This window comes from Rhineura floridana, chromosome 13, assembly GCF_030035675.1.
Source record: "Rhineura floridana isolate rRhiFlo1 chromosome 13, rRhiFlo1.hap2, whole genome shotgun sequence".
Classification (NCBI taxonomy): domain Eukaryota; kingdom Metazoa; phylum Chordata; class Lepidosauria; order Squamata; family Rhineuridae; genus Rhineura; species Rhineura floridana.
Window position 1 is genome coordinate 27840523 of NC_084492.1, and position 22155 is coordinate 27862677.

Below are 22155 nucleotides of genomic sequence, written 5' to 3' on the forward strand. Positions count from 1 at the left end.
GTGGGGCTGGACCATAAGGGCAAAGGGGGAGCTGCTCCACCAACCTCAGTCTGCTCTAAGCCAGCCCCCACCTGCTTGCCTCCTTACTTAATACCAATCAGGGAGTGGCTCTGCCTGTCATTGGCTCTGGCTCCACCTACTGTTGGTCTCCCTGTCTTCCACCCCCCCATCCCAATAGGCACTAGCCACTATTGCTCAAAGGTCATCTAGTCCAACCCCCTGATGATCAGGATATCCCCTACTACAGCACCATGATAGGTGACCGTCTAGCTTCTGTTTAAAAATCTCTAAAGGTAAGACTGCTACCTTCCCAGGAATTCTGTTGCATTGCTACACAGCTCATACCATCAAGAAGTTCTTCCTAACATTTAGCAGAAATCTCTTTTCTGGTAATTGAACCTGCTGGTTCTGGTCCAACCAACTGGAGGAAGAGAAAACAAATTTGCTGTATCCTGCATGTGATAGCCTTCAAATATTTGAAGATGTCTACTTTTATATGGAATATACATTTTTATCCGTTAGATTTGTCTAATCTCTTTGTGTCCGGAGTGGCTCACAGCTAGGGATAGGTGAATCTGTCAATTTTGGTTTCTCTCAGTTTCTCATTTTTCCAATCTTAAGTTTAGTTCTCCATTTGTCTACATCCATTAGGGCTTTTTTGTTTTGTTTATGAAAACTCACTAGCATTTTAGTGTGAGTTTCTCCTACTATGCATATATTTGTTTGCAATTTTCCCTACTATGCATATATTTTGCATATTTTTCCCTAATACAATGCATCTTTGTATGTTATTTTCACTAATATATGCATTTTAATGCACGCTTTACCTCAGTATATGCATTTTTGTACATGTTGCTTGGCTGGAGAACTGCGCTGCAAGATTTGGATTCAAATTCAGAAGACAGAGGCCCCCATCCATGATTGTAGAGGATGTAGGTCCAGAAGACAGTGAAGCATCCATGTCTGGTTCCAGAGGAGGTAGCCCCAGAGAACAGCAAGACACCCATCCCTGGTCCTAGTGGAGGTAGCTCCATTGGAATGTGAGGCCTCCATCCCTAGTTCCAGAGGAGGTAGCTATGTGTCCTCTTCCTTGGACTTTTCCTTGAACAAATGTAGCCCAAGACTACCTACCTGTACCACCCTGCCAAGCCCAGAGGCCACCGGAGATCTTCCAGTGCTGTCAGAATGCTATACCTATGAGGACACAGCCCTTTTAATTGCTTAGTGGGCTCCTTCCAAGAAGGTGGACATTGCCATGTACATACTGTGACCATATCCAGCTTGAATGGCTCGCTCTGCCAAACCTTTTCCCCTCTGAAACAGCACAAGACAGGCTTGCAATATCAGAATGTGACAGAAAAACAATACAGGCCTTGTGGTTCCTCTCAAACAGAAACTGCTGTGACAGCGGGGATGTCTTTATTGCATTAAGAAATTGAACTGCACTTATGTAGTTATTTATGACAGTGCTTCCATAGTTTGTCTGGGATAACCTATCCGATGTTCATCTAAGGCGAGGATTGCAGCCCTATTGCTATCTCTGCGGATTGGCTAGTTGTGTGTGTGTTTGGGTTTAAGGTAGGTGGGTGGGGAAATGCTTCTGTAAACGGAATGGATGGGGGGGGAACGAACCCTTCCCAAACTACAATTGCTTGTTCTCTTCTTGTTTGTTGTGGCTCAGCTGTTATCTGTCAAAAGGAATGTCAGCCTTACAGCCACAAGCAACATTCTTTCTGACATTATTGTCTAAGGCCCAACCTGCAAATTTCACAGAACAAGGCAGTGGGGGTGCTGCCAGACGGTACTCTTTCAAATGGTAGGGTATTATCAAGGCTGTAGGCATCAGTCTGGAGTGATCCAGGAAGTCAGGAACTAGGAGCCATGGGAGAAGCCAGGAACTCAGGACCAAACAGTGAGTCAGGACTGAACTAGGAGGCAGGAAGAAGAAAGGGGAACTCAAGACTAGGGATGTGAGAAAGCATTGGTTCCTGTTCCACCCTGTGTCTGTCACATGCAGCGCTGCTTCTGTTCCACTGCAGTTCGTCTTTTGCAAAAAAAGTTATTTGTCTTGCTGTCTGCTGTGGCAAAACTTATTATGTGAATTACGTTGTCATACCACCCCATTCATTTCAATGCAAAGGAAACACAACACAAATGGGGGAGTGGAATCAATTACATATCATTTGCAGACTGAAAGCAACAATAGAGAATATGGATTGTATTTGCTGGATTGATTTCTGTTCCGAGCAGTTTCTGTTTCTGTTCTTGTTGGAATTCCCTGCTGTCCGTACTCAAGACTTGAAGAACAATAATATTCCTGGTGTGCTTTGATTTGCTTCTTTAGTCTGAGTTCTGGCTTTTGTCCTTGGCCTCTGATTCCCCTCTGCTAGATGTCTATGGTGGAGCTCTAACATTTAAATGGGGGGAGGCAGACTGGTGTATGGTTAGAGTGTAGGACCTGGGAGACCAGGGTTCAAATCCCCACTCTGGCATGAAGCTCACTGGGTGGCCTTGGGTCAGTCACTGCCTCTCAGCTGGACCTCTCTTAACAGGGCTGCTGTGAGAATAAAAGGGAGGGAGAACCATGTACAACACCTTGAGCTCCTTGGAGGAAAGGTGGGGTATCAAATAAATAAATAAATAAATATTCAAATATACATCCTTCTATGCAATCTGAGAAGATCCTCCGTGGCGCAGAGTGGTAAGCGGCGGTAACGCAGCCGAAGCTCTGCTCACGGCCGGAGTTCGATTCCAACGAAAGGAGGAAGTCGAATCTCCGGTAAAAGGGGTCAAGGTCCACTCAGCTTTCCATCCATCCGTGGTCGGTAAAATGAGTACCCGGCATATGCTGGGGGGTAAAGAAAGGCCAGGGACGGAACTGGCAATCCCACCCCATATATACGGTCTGCCTAGTAAATGTCGCAAGACGTCACCCTAAGAGTCGGAAACGACTCGCACTACAAGTGCGGGGACACCTTTACCTTTATGCAATCTGATGTGGTGCAATCCAACATTTGACTGGTGCAGTCTGTGTAGAACACAGGTGGGCAATCTGCAACCTCATTTTACCATCACCTGAAGCTGCCTCATTCTTCAGTCCCATTAGAGTGCCTTCCTTCCTATTCAATATTATTGGCTTTTTATTATTGTGCTTATAGTATTAATTTATGAATCGCCTTTCACACAAGTTTCAAGATGATTAGCCATCAATTTTAAAGTGTAGCTTCAGAACAATTGAAAGGGGCAGTATTTTATTTGATAAAAATAAATTGATGTGTGCATGTGTGTGTTTTACTTTCCCCCCTTAATTTTATGATTTGGGGAAAATAAGGTCCCACACACACAGCTGCCTGGAAACAAACTGGTAGGCCTCAGCTCTCTGTGTGTATATACATAGCACATTAAAGTCAGAAAGGAATTGCTTTCATTTGCCATCAACCAAGTTGGCGGCGGAGGCTTCCCTAAGGGGCTTATGCCTCCGCCATCATCTTGGTTGATGGCAGGCATGCACACCACACTATGCACACACACATGCCTGCCATCAACCAAGAGGGCGGCAGGGGCATCAGCCCCTTAGGGAAGCCTCCGCCGCCAACTTGGTTGATGGCAGGTATGCACATGCAGTGTGCACAGCATTCACCACAATGGGAGAGGTAGGTGGGGTGCGAGGGCGGGTGTTGCGGGCCCACACGGTCTGTTTGGGGGGGGGTTCCTGGAAGCTTTCTCTCTGGGATCTGCAGTAGGGTCAGGAGCTGATACTGCTGTGGATACTGCTGAGGGTAAAAAACCCCTCAAATTCAACGAGCATCAGCGGAGATGGGTGGCTCTGATGTCACTGGGACAGGGAATCCACTCCAGGTCTTAGTCTGAACTTTACCATTTTGGACAGCTCCTTGAAAGTGTGGACTAAAAACCAAAGAGGATTCACTGCCCCACTGACATTGGAGCCACCAGTCTCCACTGATCAGCATCAACCTGAAGACAGAAATCGAGAGAAATATTAAGAATTAAGATATATATTTTTTAAACAAATCAGTATTTCATTTTCAGATCAAGCCTACAATCCTGCTGTGCCAAGGATTGCCTTCCCCCACATGTAATATCTACTAAGACCTTAAGATCATTTTCAGAGGCTCATCTCCAGGTGCTTCTGGCCAGAAAAAGGCATGGTGCTGGTGACTGGGAAATGGGCCTTTTTCAGTGGTGGCACCCAAGCTATGGAATGCTCAGAGCTTGGAAAAGTTATTTTTTTAAACTACAACTCCCATCAGCCCCAGCCAGCATGGCCACTGGATTGGGCTGATGGGAGTTGTAGTTCAAAAAGTAACTTTTCCAAACTCTGGGAATGCTTTACCCAGAGTGGGTCATCTGGTGCATACTTTGGAGTCATTTGGCCCCATTGTCTAAAGGTACATGATACCACTATCTTGCTGAAGCACAGAAGGTCCAGATCTGGTTAGTGTTTGGAGAGGTGACCACCTTGGAAACACATATGTGCCACCTTGGGTTCTTTGATGGAAGAAAAGCTGGGTATAAAATGCAAGAAAATGAACAAATACATAAAATCATTTTGATACCAAGCAAACACCTTTTCATTTTCCCAGGCCTTTCAAGATCTCTTAAATCTTTGGAAGCTTTTACATTCTGTTGAGATCTCCTGCTTTATTATAATATTATGGCTGCTTGTATTTTAACATTTTATTGATACCATAAGGTATGCTACCTGAATATTTTTATTATATAAATATGGTAAGTGAATTAAGTAAATAAAATTCCAGGGCATACATTAGCAAAAGGTCATTGCATTGTTATACACCCTTGGTTAGAGGTGTTTCTCTGCAGTTCTAATCATTTGAATTTCTCCTAGGATTTTGGAATTTTGAACAACCTGGTCTTTTCCTCAAAGTTAAGGGAGTTCATTTGGTGATTCCCCATAGGTTCATTTCTGTCCCCTCCCTTTCTATTATGATTGGGTTGTTTCTATCATTAGTCATTCTCAGAGTAGACCCACTAAAATTAATGGACTGAAGTTACTGAAGTCCATTGATTTCAATGGATTGTAACCAATGTTAGTTCTACTCAGAGAAAACCCACTGAAATTAATGAACACAACTAACTGTGGCCCATTAATTTCATAGGAGATAATCCATTATTTCTGTTTTATTTCCAGGGGTGGCCCAAGACATTTTGCTGCCTGAGGCAAAAGAAGGTGGCATCCCATTCCATCTACAGAAGCTCATCAGATGGGCAGTTGTGTTTTACTTCAACACTGGTAATGGGACAGTATCTTCCACCGCAAAAGAGGGCATTAGACTAGCTTAGGAGGTGCAGGACAGGCCACATGGCACACAGAGAGCTCCATCACCCAACATCTTGCTGTTTCCCCCCAGATCTATTGCCTGCAGCAGTTCCCTCACTGTCCCTAATGGTAGGCTGGGCCCCATTATTTTCATTTCTTGGCCTTTTCGCTAAGATCAAGTATTGATTTCTAACCATCTGTTCATTAGATCATGAACCCAGGAAAAGTTACAGTATAAAATATCAGTGTAGCCAGAGAAGGTTACAATGTAAAATATCAATTCCATTTAACCACTCCCCACCTACATAAAATCAATAAAATCAGAAATTAGCAATATACTACGCAACAAGAGGACTCACAAGGTGGACGATCACTCAATTACAGAGGGGCATCATGTCAAATCCCCCTATAAGCCTGAGTGAAGACAGACATTTTTAACCAATGCCAAAATCTTTGTCAGTCATACCTTGAAGGGTAGAGAGTAATGCACAAGCACTGTTTGATGCACCTTTTTCATTCTGTAGAAACACCACCACACTGTTTTTTGTCTCAGTGTTTGACCAATGTGCATTGGCCATATAGAGTGGGAAATAAAGGTGCCAATGAAATGGAGGAAGTGAAATCTGCAGTAAGAACATAAGAACATAAGAAGAGCCTGCTGGATCAGGCCAGTGGCCCATCTAGTCCAGCATCCTGTTCTCACAGTGGCCAACCAGGTGCCTGGGGGAAGCCCACAAGCAGGACCCGACTGCAAGAACACTCTCCCCTCCTGAGGCTTCCGGCAACTGGTTTTCAGAAGCATGCTGCCTCTGACTAGGGTGGCAGAGCACAGCCATCACGGCTAGTAGCCATTGATAGCCCTGTCCTCCATGAATTTCTCTAATCTTCTTTTAAAGCCATCCAAGCTGGCGGCCATTACTGCATCTTGTGGGAGCAAATTCCATAGTTTAACTATGCGCTGAGTAAAGAAGTACTTCCTTTTGTCTGTCCTGAATCTTCCAACATTCAGCTTCTTTGAATGTCCACGAGTTCTAGTATTATGAGAGAGGGAGAACTTTTCTCTATCCACTTTCTCAATGCCATGCATAATTTTATACACTTCTATCATGTCTCCTCTGACCCGCCTTTTCTCTAAACTAAAAAGCCCCAAATGCTGCAACCTTTCCTCATAAGGGAGTCGCTCCATCCCCTTGATCATTCTGGTTGCCCTCTTCTGAACCTTTTCCAACTCTAGAATATCCTTTTTGAGATGAGGCGACCAGAACTGTACACAGTATTCCAAATGCGGCCACACCATAGATTTATACAACGGCATTATGATATTGGCTGTTTTATTTTCAATACCTTTCCTAATTATCGCTAGCATGGAATTTGCCTTTTTCACAGCTGCCGCACACTGGGTCGACATTTTCATCGTGCTGTCCACTACAACCCCGAGGTCTCTCTCCTGGTCGGTCACCGCCAGTTCAGACCCCATGAGCGTATATGTGAAATTAAGATTTTTTGCTCCAATATGCATAATTTTACACTTGTTTATATAGAATTGCATTTGCCATTTTTCCGCCCATTCACTCAGTTTGGAGAGGTCTTTCTGCAGCTCTTCGCAATCCCTTTTTGTTTTAACAACCCTGAACAATTTAGTGTCGTCAGCAAACTTGGCCACTTCACTGCTCACTCCTAATTCTAGGTCATTAATGAACAAGTTGAAAAGTACAGGTCCCAATACCGATCCTTGAGGAACTCCACTTTCTACAGCCCTCCATTGGGAGAACTGTCCGTTTATTCCTACTCTCTGCTTTCTGCTTCTTAACCAATTCCTTATCCACAAGAGGACCTCTCCTCTTATTCCATGACTGCTAAGCTTCCTCAGAAGTCTTTGGTGAGGTACCTTGTCAAATGCTTTTTGAAAGTCTAAGTACACTATGTCCACTGGATCACCTCTATCTATATGCTTGTTGACACTCTCAAAGAATTCTAATAGGTTACTGAGACAGGACTTTCCCTTGCAGAAGCCATGCTGGCTCTGCTTCAGCAAGGCTTGTTCTTCTATGTGCTTAGTTAATCTAGCTTTAATAATACTTTCTACCAGTTTTCCAGGGACAGAAGTTAAGCTAACTGGCCTGTAATTTCCGGGATCCCCTCTGGATCACTTTTTGAATATTGGCGTTACATTTGCCACTTTTCAGTCCTCAGGCACGGAGGAGGACCCAAGGGACAAGTTACATATTTTAGTTAGCAGATCAGCAATTTCACATTTGAGTTCTTTTTTTTTTTTTTTTCAATAATTTTTATTCAGATTTTCATAAAGCATACAAGACAAAATCATAAAACATTCAAAGACAAAAAACAAAATCAAAAATAGTTAAACAAAAAGAAAAAAAGAAAAAAAAAAAACAAAAATAAAAAATAAAGAGTAAAATATTGACTTCCCATTTGTCAAAGATCAAATCAGTTATAAGTCTATAATATATAACAATCCTGTCTCTTAAGTCATATTATAAAATCACTTTCCTCCAGTAGTTATCTTACTTAATCATCAAATCTCATAAACATTACTTTATTCTTTCCACAAAAAGTCAAAGAGAGGTTTCAATTCTTTAAGAAATATATCTATCAATTTTTTTTTCCAGATAAGCATATCGATTAATCCATCTCATTACTAATTATGATAATCTTATTGTCATAACCATAGTCAAAATAAACATTTCAATTAATCCATCACATCAGAATCTGTTAGGTTCAGTAATTTCAGTAGCCATTGTTCTATTATCCCTATTAGTTCCATTTTCCATCTTCCATCTTCAGTAGTCTTGTTAAGTCCAGTAATTTCAGTATCCAATCTTCCATTATCAGTATTCCATAATAATCTTGCTGTCAAAGCCATAGTCATATAGTAAGAGTCTGATGGGAATTACCTCTATCCCAAATATTTTCTTGCCATCCATTCTGAATAGGTTGCTGAAATACTGCTGTAAAATCATATCTCTGTTCTTTTTTTCAAAATACACTGGGTCATCTCTTGAAAGTTTTTCCATTGTCACATGGCTGCAGTTAATTCCATAGATTTTCTCTATATTGGGCTCCATCACATCATTCCAGTCCAGAAGATTATCCATGCCATTGATAACTTTATCTCTAGAATCTTCATTAATTTCTTCAGAGATAACATTGAGTTCCAAACAATAGATTTTATTTCTAAAGTCCATAGACTCCAAATCTTGTTCCTGTTCCACGTTTGTTCCAATCTCCGGGATCTCCTCTCTCACAGGGACCCCTGTTCCAGTCTCCAGGGTCTCCTCTCTCACAGGGACCCCTGTTCCAGTCTCCAGGGTCTCCTCTCTCACAAGGACCCCTATGTCTTTAATCTCCTGTGTCTCCAAACAATAGATTTTGTTTCTAAAGTCCATAGACTCCAAATCTTTTTCCTGTTCCACGTTTGTTCCAATCTCCGGGGTCTCCTCTCTCACAGGGACCCCTTCCAGGGTCACCTCTCTCACAGGGACCCCTATATCTTTAATCTCCTGCTTCATTTTACTCAATTCAATTTTCAGCTCCTTACAACCCTGTCGCAGGTTTTGTTTCGTTATCTCAATCTCATCCATTATTTTCTGAAACATAGTTATTTCCAGCTTCTCAGCCACTTTCTTAATTGCCATTTTAAAAGAAAAATATAGGAAAACCACTTCTTATTTCAGCAACAATTGGGTTAATACTCCAAACTTGGTGACATCACAGTATAAACAGAGCAGACAGCCTTATCTCTCCATGCTTAAGTAAACAAAATGCAGTTCCCAGGATCGAAACAATTAATGGCGGTCGTCAGAAAACAGATTCGTCAAAATAAAATAGACCAAAAAGAGAGTAGTCTCAGACAATATAATATTCTTCAAAATAAAAATCTGGAATAGAAATCCCTCTTCTGTGTATATCTTTAGAATGCAAATCCAGGACAGCTTTTTGCAACAAAAACAGAGATAAGCTATTAATTAGTGAGTAGCAGAGAGAAGTTATGGCTCCCCAGTGAGATGTCAAAAACCGATCAATCTGGCAAATCTCTTTTAAACAGCAACAATTTAAGTCAAGTAAGAGAAAAATATAGAAAGAAGGGTGCTTGCCTGTTAGTGCGTTCTCTCTTAGAAGATAAGATGAACGTTCGCTTTTCCAGATAGAGCTTGTTGTTAAAAATCCGTCCCACCTTCGTCGGCTGGACCTCGTCCCATAAATTAATGAGATCTGGTCGTCCCAACAAAAATAGGCTTTGAGGTTAATCTCTTCGTTTCTCCCTACCCGGGAGAAGTTTAATCAGTCAAAAAAAGAAAAAATCTGACTGATATATCTGAATAAGCTTCTTTTGAGGCAGGAGCCCGTCTCAAAAGCAGGCACAGGCTAAGTCACCCTTCCCGGAAGTCCACATTTGAGTTCTTTGAGAACTCTCAGGTGGATGCCATCCGGGCCCGGTGATTTGTCAGTTTTTATATTGTCCATTAAGCCTAGAACGCCCTCTCTCGTTACCACTGTTTGTCTCAGTTCCTCAGAATCCCTTCCTGCAAATGTTAGTTGAGGTTCAGGGATCTGCCCTATATCTTCCACTGTGAAGACAGATGCAAAGAATTCATTTAGCTTCTCTGCAATCTCCTTATCGTTCTTTAGTACATCTTTGACTCCCTTATCATCCAAGGGTCCAATCGCCTCCCTAGATGGTCTCCTGCTTTGAATGTATTTATAGAATTTTTTGTTGTTGGTTTTTATGTTCTTAGCAATGTGCTCCTCAAATTCTTTTTTAGCATCCCTTATTGTCTTCTTGCATTTCTTTTGCCAGAGTTTGTGTTCTTTTTTATTTTCTTCATTCGGACAAGACTTCCATTTTCTGCAAGAAGACTTTTTGCCTCTAAGAGCTTCCTTGACTTTGCTCGTTAACCATGCTGGCATCTTCTTGGCCCTGGCGGTACCTTTTCTGATCTGCGGTATGCACTCCAGTTGAGCTTCTAATATAGTGTTTTTAAACAACTTCCAAGCATTTTTGAGTGATGTGACCCTCTGGACTTTGTTTTTCAGCTTTCTTTTTACCAATCCCTTCATTTTTGTGAAGTTTCCTCTTTTGAAGTCAAATGTGACCGTGTTGGATTTTCTTGGCAATTGGCCATTTACATGTATGTTTAATTTAATAGCACTGTGGTCACTGCTCCCAATCGGTTCAACAACACTTACATCTCGCACCAGGTCCCGGTCCCCACTGAGGATTAAGTCCAGGGTTGCCATCCCTCTGGTCGGTTCCATGACCAACTGGTCTAGGGAATAGTCATTTAGAATATCTAGAAACTTTGCTTCTTTGTCATGACTGGAACACATATGCGGCCAGTCTATGTCCGGGTAGTTGAAGTCCCATTACTACCACATTTCCTAGTTTGGAAGCTTCCTCAATTTCATATCTCATCTCAAGGTCTCCCTGAGCATTTTGATCAGGGGGACGATAGATCGTTCCCAGTATTAAGTCCCTCCTGGGGCATGGTATCACCACCCACAACGATTCTGTGGAGGAGTCTGCCTCTTTTGGGGTTTCGAGCTTGCTGGATTCAATGCCTTCTTTCACGTATAGAGTGACTCCGCCACCAATACGTCCTGCCCTGTCCTTCCGATATAGTTTATATCCAGGGATAACCGTATCCCACTGGTTTTCTCCATTCCACCAGGTCTCCGTTATGCTCACTATATCAATGCTCTCCTCTAAGACCAAGCACTCCAGTTCTCCCATCTTGGTTCGGAGGCTCCTAGCATTAGCGTACAGGCACTTGTAAGCAGTGTCTCTCTTCAAGTGTCTTTGGCACTTGTGGCTTGGCCTGTGGTAATTTTGCTCTTCTGAATTTATATGCTGCGCCCCTGCTCTCACAATGCCTTCTTCTAGGCCTACCCCTTTTAAAATTTCATCATTTCTTTTGGTTTTTATCCCGAACCGGATCTTTCTCAGCTCCTGTCGGGTTTCCCCCCTCAGTCAGTTTAAAAGCTGCTCTGCTACCTTTTTAATTTTAAGTGCCAGCAGTCTGGTTCCATTCTGGTTCAAGTGGAGCCCGTCCCTTTTGTACAGGCCCGGCTGTCCCAAAATGTTCCCCAGTGCCTAACAAATCCAAACCCTTCCACCCGACACCATCGTCTCATCCACGCATTGAGACTGCGAAGCTGGGCCTGTCTGGCTGGTCCTGCGCGTGGAACCGGTAGCATTTCAGAGAAAGCCACCTTGGAGGTCCTGGCTTTCAGCATCCTACCTAGCAACCTAAATTTTGCTTCCAGGACCTCACGGCTGCATTTCCCCATGTCGTTGGTGCCAACGTGCACCACGACCACTGACTCCTCCCCAGCACTGTCTACCAAACTATCTAAACGACAGGCGATATCCGCAACCTTCGCACCAGGCAGGCAAAACACCTTGCCCATCACATAGACCCCACTGTCTATGTTCCTAATGATCAAATCACCCACTACAAGGATACTTCCACCCCCTGGAGATATATCCTCGGCACAAGAGGATAGCTGCTCATCCCCCAAGGAATGGGTCCCTTCTAAGGGATTGTTTCCCTCTTCCTCAGCTGGATGCTCTCCTTCCCCGAGACCATCGTTCTCCATGATAGCAGGAGAGCTATCATCGTTGGAGTGGGACACAGCTATAACGTCCCTGAAGGCCTCCTCCACACACCTCTCTGCCTCTCTCAGCTTTTCCAGGTCTGCCACCTTGGCCTCAAGGAAATGAAGTCGTTCCCGGAGAGCCAGGAGCTCATTGCACCGAGAGCACACCCACGACTTCTGTCCAACAGGCAGATAGTCGTACATGCTGCAGGCAGTGCAAAACACTGGAAAGCCCCCTGCTGGCTTCTTACCTGCATAGTTTTGTTTAATCTGCACATGTCCCAGTTCTAAATGTAGGAAGAGTTTTGCTGGATCAGGCTATGCTAGTATAGCATTCTGTTTCCAACAGTGGCCAACCAGGGCCAATGGGAAACCCACAAACAGGACACATGGGTGATAGCCTTCTCCCACTGTTGTTCTCCAGTAACTGATATTCTGAGGTACATTACTGCCTCTGATCCCAGAGGTTGCATGTAGCCATAATGTAATCCATGAAAGTTTCTATCATAATAAATTTGTTAGTCTTTATGGGCAGGTCCACACCATACATTTAAAGTACATCCAATGCACATTTAAAGCACATGATTTCTCCAAAGAATCATGGGAAGTGGGAAGCTTCAGCTGGTAAGACAGCTCAGCCATTTCTGGACCAGGATAACCTGACCATTGTTGTCCATGCACTGATAAGCTCTGGCTGGATTACTGTAATGCGCTCTATGTAGGGCTGTCGTTGAGATTGGTCTGGAAGCTGCAGCTGGTGCAAAATGTGGCTGCGAGACTGCTCACTGGGGCAGGGTATTGCCAACACATAACCCTGCTGCTGAAAGAATTGCATTGGCTGCCCATTAGCTACTGGGCTAAGTTCAAGGTTCTGGTTTTGGTGTACAAAGTCCTATGCAGCTTGGGACCAGGATACCTGAAAGATTGTCTTACCCCTTATATACCCAGTTGATCACTACACTCTGCAGATGAGGCATCCTACAGATACCATCTTATCAGGAGGTCTGTTCTGCACAAGATAGGAAGCGGACCTTTAGTGTAGTGGCACCGAAACGTTGGTTTTCCCTCCCCTTAAATATTAGACAGGCTCCATCAATGTTGTCTTTTCAGCTCCTACTGAAGACCTTCCTCTCTCAACAAGACTTTTAAATAGAGACCTTATCCCAGTCTGCGTCTGTGTTGGAATTGCTTTTTAAAGATGTTTTTAAAGCTTTTTTAAAAACCTGTTTTTACAGATTTTTGTTTTAATATATTTTAAAGTTTGTTTTTATGATGTTTTAAAGTGTTTTTAGTGTTTTTGTTTGCCACCATGGGCTACTACTGGGAGGAAGGGTGGGATATAAATAAATAAATAAATAGTTTATCAAGGGTGCTGGGAATTTGTGAGGGGAAAACTATAGTTCTTTGGGGGGAGTCGTGCTTTAAATGCATTGGATGTGCTTTAAATGCATGGTGCGGATCTGCCCTAAGGTTCCACAAAACTCTGTTTTTGCTGCAACTAACATGGCTACTACTGTAGAAATTGTCCTTATATTGACAGCGACTAACTACATAGCTGGGGATTATTATTATTATTATTATGTTGTTGTTGTTGTTGTTATGATGATCCGGCTCTTAATCACCTGGGTTTGTTAATTGCATTTGTTATTTTCAAAGACTAAATCAACATGCTGCTAAAAAATAAAAACAAAGAAAGGAGATGAAACCTTTTAGGGGCACAGGAAGCTGCCATGTACTGAGTCAGTCCATTGGTCCATCTAGCTCAGTATTGTTCACACTGGCTGACAGCATCTCTCCAGTGTTTCTCCCAGTCCTACCTGGAAATTCCAGGGATTGAATCTGGAATCTTCTGCTTTCAAGGCAGATGCTCTGCCACTGAGCTATGGCTCTCCCTGGCCAACGAGATCTCCTGGTTGAGCATCATGTTGTCTGTTGGAGCCCCAACCATCTCTGGAACCCAGTATCTATCTGTGGATCACTTTGCAGGGTCTGCATTATAAAGACTCTTTTGAAAGTTACAGCAAAATAACGCAAGTCAAGAGTGTCCTGTGTTATGAAATGGTGAGAGAAGGGAATAACCTCAGCAGTCTATATTGTCTTCAATTGCTTTTTCTTCCACAAATACACTTCCAAATTATAGTCAGACAAATTGCCTTATAAGGCTGTTTTGTTGAAAGGGGTGGTGGTGAAAAAGACACAAATAACACACTAAGGAATTTCCTTCCCTTTTCTGTTTTAATGGGCTGTTTTAGAGCACTGTACAGTATCTCCACCGTTGCTTTCATCTGTCATTCTGCTTAAGCAATCGCTCTTTAGGCCTTGATTAACCTTGCTCTGGGCAATCCCATCGCTTTCGGATAGTATGAAGAAGGCGAAAGCAGTCAGGCTTACACAACAAAACCTTTAAGGGGACTGCTCAGTCTTACTTAGTGTAGTTGAGGCAGATAATGTTTTTTCCCTTTTACAGAAGCAATGATCACCAGCTCAGGTTGTCCTAATATTTGCTGGAGATGTCATGCAGTTAAAGAATGATTAACCAAATCAGTGATGGTGGATGGCACAATGTGCGTAACTGTTTACTTGGATATGGAAATGCACCATAGCATGGTACTGAAAGGGGTAACATTCATTGTAACTGAAAATGGAGTGCATTTTCAGCATTGTGGGTGTGAGTGTGTGAGGGGTGGGGTGCATGCAAATATTGTTCATTATGAACTGTGCTGGTCTCAGATACAAAGTGGAATCTTGAAAATGGACTGGCCTTGGATGGGTGATAACTAGGGATGGGTGAATCTGTCAAGTTTGGTTTCACTCAGTTTCCCATTTTTCCACTCAAGTTTAGTTCTCCATATTTCCACACCAGTTTGTGATTTTTTTTTTTTAAAAAATACTCATGAAAATTCAGCAGGAGGTCAGTGCAATTTTGCTCTACAGTAAACACATTTCTGTATATCATTCTGCCAAACATACACATACAGTATTTGCAAAGCAATTTCCCCAATGTAATGCATTTTATGTCATTTTCATTATGCACACACTTTACCCTGGTATTTGCATTTTTGAAGGCATTATGTGGCTGGAGAAGTGCATTGCGAAATTCAGAGAAGTATGAATTTCAAAGGATGGCTGTGTTTCACTTTGCATATTGCTTCGAACAGTGCAAATGAGGTAGGTTGGCCTTTAAATGTGAACTGAACGGAATTTCTCCCACCTCCCTAGTGGCAATGTTGCTGATGTTCTTTGATTCAGATGCTATTTGTCTAAGGGCTAAACTACAGGTGCCATGGGGCATCTCAAAGCAGGACCTCTTGCATGATAAAAAGAAATAAATTCAGCTGTATAGTAGTGATGAGTGAGTCTGTTCGATCCGCCCACCTCAGCTTCCAATTTTTTCAATCTCAAGTTCAGCTCACCCTATTTCTGCATCAGTTTGCAGTTTTGTTTTAGAGTCTGCACACAAATTCTTACTCATTTTCATGTGCATTTCTTCTAATACAAGCATGTTTGCTAGCCATTTCCACAATATACTTCATTCTTGGACATTTTTTTAAAAAGGAATGAATATACACATGTTTGTGCACACAGTGTTTGCTCCGAGGGCTGCATTTCAAAATTAGAAGTACACATTTCAAAGGATAGCTTTGTTTCAGTTTGTGCGAGTGTGAATTAGGTGTGTTCGCCTTTAAATCCAAACCTCATGTGTGTAGTAATTTGGGTTGGGATCATGGTGCAGAAGGAGGAGGGATCTTCTGCTTTGCTCTTTTTAATTGCTGCAGGTCAGAGCTACTGATATGCCTGGGAAGTGCTTGTATGTGGAAATTAGAGCTGTCACACAATTAAGGACATTAGTTTTACCAGCTTAAACAAGTGAGTTTGAGTAAATTTATTAAACCTATATAAGCATATGAAAATGTTCCTAAGAGGAAAATAATGCTTTTTAAAAAAACTTTTAGGTTAAGCTTGCATATGTCAGAGCAGACACTACTTTGGAAGAGATGTTTCTCAATCTCTTTCAGATGGGAGCGAATCCTTTTTCTAATCCAGCATTTGTCATCTGTTGTTATAAGGACACTCTTATAAATAAATGAAGGGCACCATTTCAGTTGATCAACACATTGGAAACGAGTGAGGAAGAGCCACAGCTCAGTGGTAAAGGGCATCCTTTGCATACAACGGGTTCCCAGGTCCAATCCCCGGCACCTCCAGGTAGGAAAGACCCACTCTCTGAAACCCCTGAGAACTGCTGCCAGTCAGTGTAGATAATACTGAGTGAGATGCGTCAATGAACTGACTCAGCCTAAGGCAGCTTCTTATGTTCCTGTGAAAATCTCAACTTTTTAGGACTAAACATTACAGCCTTTATTAAAACAGTTGGAAGATCAGTTTGCTACAAAATGGTTGTGGTTTTTTTAGCTTTTGCCCCCTGTGGTTTTGGTTTCTACCTTCTGCAAAATGAGCACAAAGGGTTTCCAGGGAAGGATGGAGCCTCTGTTTTTGTCGCTTTCCCCAGTTCAAGAAGACTAGAGCTTGGAGCTCTAAGGGAGCTGTTGCTTCAGTAGTGAAGAAACCCAGACTGACAGTTTGTGTAGGATATGGAGTATCCACTCCATCCTGGCTCTCAGCCAGGCCCTGATCTGGGCAGGTGCTTACACTTGTTCTCTCCCCTTCCCTCAGTAGCCTTGCAGACAGCTAGCTGGGCACTTCATCAGCAATAAAATTTGCCTTTGTACAGTAGGCTAGTTTCTGTATATGCTCACACGCTCCTCCCTGTCCAGACAAGCAAGAAGCATTATCAAAGTTCGAGGACGCAGCCCAGCCAGGCACAAACCCTCAAGAAGGCTATCAATCAAACCTGGTGACGGTTGTAGCTTCAGGAGAGTCCCAGAGGGCCAGAAAGGGAGGCCTAGAGGGCCACATTTGGTCTGCAAGCCTGAGGTTCCCCCAACCTGGTTTAACGGAACTGCAGACAACCCTCCCCCAAAATATCCGAGCAGACAAATAAGTGGAAACACTTCAGTGTCTTTTGCATAGCGGGGCTCTCAAAGCGCAAAGCAACATCTTCAAAAACAACACTTTTCATCTGTGGCACCTGCCATCCTATATCTCCAGCGCCTTCTTCTTGAAAATGCCTCTTCACTGGAAAAGAAGGAAAGGTCAGCAGCCTCCCATTGTTTGACGATATTGTGGATTTCCTGAGATTGGCAACCGGCAGCACGTTGCAGGGGAGAGATGTGCCAGGATGGGCGACAGGCTTGCATAGATCAGCATTTCATTACCAAAACAGCAAATGACAACGCTTTTATTGCCCAGGTTTTTTTTAGGTCAAGGTGGAAGGCTTGGAAGATAAGGATGCTGTTGAGGCTGAGATGGGGAAGCTGCTGATAGCGAGGAAAGAACTCGATCATATTCCTTCGGTTTCACTTTGGGCTGTTTTCCAAAAGCAGGGGTGGGGAACCTCAGGGGTATAGTCATCCAGGGGCTCGGGGGGGCCTTACACCCCTTACCTTTTTGGGAACAGGGTCCTAGCAAGGATTCTATGTCACCAATATCCTATGAGCTAATTGGCATGAAAGGAGAGTGTGTTAGCCACTGAGCAGGGTCTTCTAATACGCTTCCTTGTCCTTTCCTGCTGACTGGAGCCGATCAGAGTGAAAGGAGGTTAGTCAGCCACTGAGAAGACTCTTTTAAGAAGCTAACACACACACCCTTTCACGCTTATTGTCTTCTAGGTACTTCTGTTGTTGTGGGAGAAGACATTAACGAGGATCTCATTCTCAACCCAGCAGCAAAAAAAAAAAGGGAGGTATGTGGCTGTGACTATAATGAAGGGACCCTGCACTTCTGAAGTTGCCACTACACTACTGGAGTAGTACTGGGGGACTTTTTTTCACCCCGAGGGCCTCATGCCCTTCTAGGCAAGCTTCTGGGGGCCACATGCCAGCAGGAGGTGGGGCCAGAGACTAAGCGAGCAGGGCAATGAATGTAAAATTGACCTTTATAGTACATACCCCCGATCCTCCATTCAGGTAAGAAAGAGACCTTATCAGAGTTCAAGGACACATTCTAACCAGGCCGAAAGAAACCTCACGGAGGGTGCAAAGCAAGGGCAGTGAGGGGTGTGGCCTGGGAGAGTCCCGAGGGCCAGACAGAGAGGTCTGGAGGGCCACATTCAGCCTCCAGGCCTGAGTTCCCCACACCTGCCCCGAAGTCAGCAGCAGAATGCTCCTTCAATGCAATCTGCAAGAATTTGCATATGAAAAACCATACTGGGGGGAGGGAATAACCCCTCTGCTTTCTTCAACAAAGCATGGACTTGACGCACCTTCTTAGAAAAGGCATTAGGTCCTGTATGAGAGTAAAAGGATATGATTCTTCTGAGATGTTGCCGGCCACCCACAGGGTTTGTTACTTCTTGGTTTAAAAAATAATTTTAAAAGTTGCTCCCTGCTGAATTGATCTTGTCAGTGGATCAAAAGGGTTATTTTTATTGATTAATAGAATAATGGCCCAAATGTTGAATGAGCAGGAGTTATTTTATTTATTTATTTAATTTATTATTTGATTTATATCCCGCCCTTCCTCCCAGCAGGAGCCCAGGGCAGCAAACAGAAACGCTAAAAACACTTTAAAACATCACAAAAAGACCTTAAAATACATTAAAACAAAACAACGTTAAAAACATTTTAAAAGAAAGCTTTAAAAACATCTTTTAAAAAAGGGTTAAATATATTATTAAAGAAAACATATTAAAAGCAATTCTAACACAGACGCAGACTGGGATTTTACTAATCACTTCAAGGAAAATTTCTGTTTTAAGCTTGAATTTATTTTAACTTGTCCTCCCCCTCCTCCCTCAGCCTCTGTCTCACACACATTATGTTAGGGAGTTTTGTGATTAAATGGCCTACAAATCTTTCTAAACAGATGAACAAAGCAACAAGCTCAGAATAAGAGAAGACTGGCCATTTTTAAATTGGGGATCCTGCTGTGGGCAAAATATGACTATCTGTGCGGTCAGTTTGTAGCCAACTAAAATAGGAACATAGGAAGCTGCCCTTATACCGAGTCAGACCAGTGGTCTATCTAGCTCAGTACTGTCTACACTGACTGGCAGAGGCTCTCCAGGGTTTCAGGCAGAATCTTTCCTAGTTCTACCTGGAGATCCTGGGGATTGAACCCGGGACCTTCTGCATGCAAGGCAGATGCTCTACCACTGAGCTACGGCCCTTCTCCGTAGTAACATATATTGTTTCTCCATTTACTCTACCCTCTCCCATCTCTTTTCTCTCCCCTTGACAATGGGCCAGGACTTATCCTCTTGTCCTCTGTAAAGTGGCACACACATAGATGGTGCTATGCCATTGTTGTAGTCACCTTAAAGCATTAAGACTGCTATCCTAAGCACACCTACCTGAGAGTAAGCTCTATTGGACATCAGAGTCAATATGCCTAGGACTATTAGCATCCATAGGACTGTTAGCATAGACTGTATATACAATGTTCTTTGTCCACTAGGACAAGGGGAAGGGCCATACCTCAGTGGTAGAGCATTTGCTTCTCATGCAAACTCTGGCATCTCCAGGTAGAGCTGGGAGGGAATCTTGCCTGAAACTCTGGAGAGCTGCTGCCGGCTCAGTGTAGGCAATATTGATCTAGATGGACCAATGGTAAAAGGCAGCTTCCTATGTCCATAAGGCCTCTTGCGCTAGTGGATGGGCGAGTTTTAATGTAGCCCAACAGAGGAATCCAAGGCAACAGTGCATTGGTCCATCCAATGCACCATGGTCCCAGGCTATGGTCTGAAGGCACATAAGTCCAGCTCCCTGCTGAAGCTAAGCAGGGTCAGGACTGGTCAGTGCCTGGATGGGAGACCACCTGGGAGCCATATGCAAGCCGCCTTGGGTTTCTATCATGAAAAGAAAGGTGGGGTATAAATGAAATAACTAACTAAATAACTAACTAACTAACTAAATAAATAAAATGTCACAGGGTTTTACCCCTGTGCCAGGGTGACTGCCAGTTAGCAGTTAGTTCAGGAATCCCAATTAGGCCATTAAGAACACCAAGAGGTAAGCAGTCTAGTAGCATTTATAGCTGAGCATAAACATAGAAATAATTATGAAATACGTCATGTTCCTTGACAGCAATATGTAGAAGATCCCCCGGGAGCAGTTGTCTGCCGCTCTATCATCCACACCCTAGGTAGAGCTTTAGCTGTGTAGGGTGATGCCTCTTCCTCTCCTTCTAGTCACTCCTGGGGGCCTCTGCCACTATGCTGCTTTGGTGGTCTGATCCCTGCCATCTCCATGTCTATGTCTCTTCCCAACTGTCTCCTTCTCCATCTGTGCAACAGGCCACTGGATATAGGCTGCAGTTCAATAAACACTTACCTGGGAGTAAGTCCCACAGACCCCAGTGGAGTTTCGTTCTCAGTAGGCATGTATTGGATTGCACTGTTATTCTACCTTAAAGGAATCATCAGGCGTGTGCATGCTAGGCTCCTGCTAGTCTGGTGCACAGCAGACATACCCAGGCTTGTCCTCCCTATGCACAATGATACCATAGAAAAAGAATGTGACCCCTTGTTAGAGAGAGTTTGTAGCTTTCTATTGCATACTCAGCTTTCCTCCATTTAACTAAGTCCATCCCTTTATGCAGCATGAACGGGCTTCAATATTACAAGATACCCCATAGACCCTAAATATAGCATTTGAGAGGTGATCTGTGAATGTCACCTACACCTCTTTGGCTAGCCAACGCTCTCTGGCAATACAAATAGTTGAGTCGCTGGAAACTCAGTGTGCAACAGATTGCGCAATCTATTGCACGACAAAGTTACCAACTTATCCGTCTTTTGCACAGCAACACTCTGCTGGTACACCGGCAGAACAAGTATATTGCTAAGTGACTTTAACTTAGCACTGTGTTGGATACAACACAATGTGTCCTTTCGGAGGGAATATAACTCTACCGCTTTTCTCTATTTTATGTCAGTGGTTCCGAAACTCCCCCTCCCCAGACCACTTGAAAATTGCTGAGGGTCTTAGTGGAGCACTTAATGATTTTTCCACCTGTTGCAGCAATTGTAACACACTGTGCTAGATGCTATATGATTTTTAATTGCTTCTTCTTCTATATATATATGAGAGCCAGTGTGGTGTAGTGGTTAAGGTGCTGGACTATGACCTGGGAGACCAGGGTTCGAATCCCCACCCAGCCATGAAGCTCACTGGGTGACCTTGGGCCAGTCACTGCCTCTCAGCCTCAGAGGAAGGCAACGGTAAACCCCCTCTGAATACCCCTTACCATGAAAACCCTCTTCATAGGGTCGCCCATAAGTCGGAATCAACTTGAAAGCAGTCCATTTCCATTTTTTTCATATATATGATATTTTATTGCCTTACAGTTTGAGTGTAATATAAGGCATAAAAGCAGCAATAGAATACAATTAAGACCAATATGAATACGTAATGTGATGGAGGTGCCATCTCCCATCTTTAGCCACAACTCTACAGAGATGCCGCGGACCACCTAAATGAAGTTTGTGGTCCACTGGTGGCCCGTGGTCCAGTTTGGGAGCTGCTGTTTTATTTAATTACATTTCCATCCCAACTTTCCTTCAAGGAACTCAAAAGAACATACATGGATCTGTCTTCAGCCCCTATCTCATCCTCACACAGCAGCCCAGTGAGGTAGGGTTTGTCAGAGAGAAAGGATGTGTGTGAGAGACACTGAGACCCAAGACTACCTGGTGAGCTTTATGGACCAGTGGGATTTGAACCTCTGGTCTCCCTAGCACTCTCACCACCACCCCACACTGGATCCTTCCCTGGCTTTCTGCTGGATCGCTGTAAAAAGATCTGCTCACAGTCTGAGACCGTCACTCTGCCCTAGGTTCAGGACAGGCAAAAGGAAGCACTTCTTCACACAGTGCATGGTTAGGCTGCAGGACTTGCTCCCACAAGTTGTAGCGGAGCAATTCTGACAGAAATGGAGATAGGAGTGGAAATTGACCATGTTCATTTATTCATCCCATGTCTGGAACAGAAATCGATCCACCGAATACAGTCGGTATTTGCTATTGTTATTGAGTTCAGTCCACAAACAGTATGCAACGGATTACGTCTCCCCTCCATTTGCATTGTTTTTTCCTTTGCCTTGAAATGAATGGAGTGGAATAACATCAGGGCAATGTAATTTATGTAATTTACCAGTTACATCATGTAAGTTACATTATT